At 32.5% G+C, this 3,214-nt stretch overlaps 1 long non-coding RNA gene across 1 annotated transcript; it reads right to left on the bottom strand.

The window, feature by feature from the left end:
- Nucleotides 1-468: 468 nt before the first annotated feature.
- Nucleotides 469-2,667, bottom strand: LOC126882137 (uncharacterized). The gene is made up of 3 exons (XR_007697161.1): nt 2,241-2,667; nt 1,886-2,141; nt 469-1,279 (listed from the first exon to the last, which is right to left on the bottom strand). It is a non-coding gene; the product is annotated as an uncharacterized LOC126882137 (long non-coding RNA).
- Between the last annotated feature and the right edge of the window lie 547 nt (nt 2,668-3,214).

Here is a 3,214-nt window from a genome sequence, read left to right as displayed (position 1 = left end):
GTTGGTTATTTTGGTGACCATTGCTGCTACTGTCTCCGTTGACTCTACAGGCTGTCTGTCAAATTCTTCATTTAATAAGCTGTCAAAGTACTTTCTCCATCTCTTTTTGACTTCCCTTTCGTGAACTAGTATTTTATTATTTTCATCTCGGATACATCTAATCTGATTAAAATCTTTTGCTTTCCTTGCTCTCTGTTTGGCTATTTTATATATCTTCGTTTCGCCTTCCCTGGTATCAAGTTGATCATATAGGTTTGAACACGCTTCTGCTTTGGCTTTTGCTACTGCTACTTTCGCTTCCTTTTTCGCCACCATATAGTTTTGAAGATCTGTGTCGGATCTGGTTTCTTGCCACTTTTTATATAATTTTCTCTTCTCTTTTATTTTTCCTTGTACTTCGTTTGACCACCACCAAGTCTCTTTATCCTCAAACTTTTTTCCTGAAAACTATCTGCTTTATATTTATAAATTTTAAAGAAGACGATTGAATGATAAAAGTTAGGACAAAACTATAATAGTCTGTGTTCTCACATATATTTCCATACTCTTATAATCCTCAAAATGATTTCAAATAATTATTACAAATTTTTGCATACAAAAAGATCCACAGACCCCTGAAAAATATATTTTTTGATTAAGGGACTGTAATGACCAAATTAAAATGATAAAAACAATTTACATGTGATATCTGATAATACACACTTAAAAGACTAATAGGGCTTTGTATCGACTGTCATTTGTTTCGAGCATCTGCCATGTGTCACATAATATTAATATATCTACGCCATATGTCTTTGGTGTGTATCATTGGTATATACCAATAACGTATGACATAGATATAATATTAATATTATGTGACACATGACAGAAGCTCGAAACAAATGACTGTGAATGAAAAGCCCTATACATAAATACTCATGATGAAGAAGTACATTATAATTAAAAATGACTAACCATTTTCATATCGCTGCAACATGAAGCCAAAGCCGTCTTATATTTCAGTTCGTTTAGAGAGCGCAACAAGCACTCTGAACGAACAGCTTGAAAACTCATTAGTTTTTCACCAGAGAATATACATAGCTGTAACATCTGTACATGCATTGGGTTCTTCTTCTGTCTTGCTGTGGGCATACTCAGCTGCAAATAAGATTGCTGCAATATGGCTGCAAACTTCCCTATTACCGGCAATACACATACAATGTGCATTTGCTATGCCATTGGAACTGGCTATCACCCAAGCATCTAGTGGTTTAGCATTAGCTTTTTGGGAATTCTTCACCTAAAAAAAATATTTTATCTTTGTGGGAATGCTTCAACTACAAAAATTTATTTTCATTAGAGTATTTGCGTTCTTTACAATGATTGAGAATATTTTAAAATCAGACATTCATAGATATAATATAATTTTAAAAGATAGAATGCTAAAATGGAATATTTTATAGATAGGTACTAACATTTGTACCTATATTGTTTAATGAGTGTATTAATATTATTTACCACCAACTCTTTCTTGAAAATATCACTTTCTAAACAGTGAGGTCAATCGTGTGGTATGACAAACTGGGGAGTTACATATTTTTCATACTAAATTTGCTGCAAGGGAGATCGGTGTATACGAAGATGTCCCTATTTACTCTTCTGGTAAAAATATGCATGTGCATCCTTTTTTAAACGAGTAGGGATTTTTTCAAATAAATGGCAGTAATAACTCATTTTCAGAGAAATATAGAGTTACACAGTTTACAAATTAGGACGACAATATGTTTGGTTTCATACAGATATATAAACGTAAATAAATCTAATATTTAAAACTCATTTATCCGAAAGACACTAATACTGTTATTCATATATTTTTTAATCGTGAATAAATAAAATAAAGACTTACCTCTCCAACAATAATATAGAAATCATCAAAACATCAAATGTTTCAAAACAAATCCAGTTGTGAAGGCTTTTATGTGTCTGAAGGCTTTTGTATGCTTTCATCTGCTGCTTAAAGTAGTAACTGTGAGACTCTACCAGTCTACCTATAATAGCATTATAACAGTACCTTATTGATGGAATGCACTGTAAAATCCAATTCTGATGACTGAATTGTATATGGATCTAAATCTCCAATTATTTTCAGCTTCAATGAATATCTAAAACAATAAAAGAAATAATGTTATTGCTTGCAAAATTCATCATTATTGATAAATATCAGGGAAAAATGAATAGTAAATAAAAATTGTTTCGCCTACCTTTCTAAAACATCTGCGGAGTTTCCAATAATAATTTCCTTAAATAGTCACTTTCCATTGTGGTAAATTTATAAAATTTACAAATGACAAACAAAAGTTTTAAAAAATACACACAAAACAGCCAACAAAATCCAAATGAATCCAAAATAGGATAAAATACTAGGACAAACAAACGACAACGACGATACAAACATAAAACATAACCTTAGTTTTGTAACTTTTAAGCTCCAAGCTCCTCCCAATTTTGTGACGTCAGACTTAGGCTGGCTGAAATGAAAACGTCTTTTAAACGTATTTTAACGTCATTAATCTTACGTATTTAAAATCACCTACAAAAGACGTCGATATGACGTAATGTTCAACCACGTGTATATATTCCACCAAATACTGACGTTTCCTCGACGTTGTTGACGTCACTTGGTTGCCTGGGATACCCCAGAGGGAAGGTTTAATCATGCACATATTGCAACCAGGAATATTATTGAGAAATCTTTTGGAATTTTGAAATCCCGCTTTCGATGTTTACACAAGCACAGGGCTTTACATTACACCCCCATTAAAGCAGCAAACATCATATATTCCTGTGTGTTGCATTGCACAATATGGTCATGAAAGAGCAGCTTCCTCCTATAGCAAATGAGGATGAAGATGATGAGGAACAGCCTGAAGTTGTAATGGAAATGGTTCCCAATGTGAACCAAAACAATGGCTGGTTGGTAGAAGGGCAACGACTCGCAGAAGCATTATTGCTGCAAACTTTGTCTGAAAAACTTATTAAATATTTTCATAATATAATATTTATTTCATAATTTTATAATATGTATATAGTGATATAGTTTTTAGTGATATAATTTTGTACATAATCTAATACAGTATGTAAATCGTTCGGCTGGGCATATAGATTATCTATTGAGAGAATTGTGGCAACTGCGGTAACCTGTGTTAGTTGAAGCTTCTGTTCGAGTACGAGTTTT

This window comes from Diabrotica virgifera, chromosome 3, assembly GCF_917563875.1.
Source record: "Diabrotica virgifera virgifera chromosome 3, PGI_DIABVI_V3a".
NCBI lineage: Eukaryota > Metazoa > Arthropoda > Insecta > Coleoptera > Chrysomelidae > Diabrotica > Diabrotica virgifera.
This window is presented reverse-complemented; position numbering and strand designations above follow the sequence as displayed.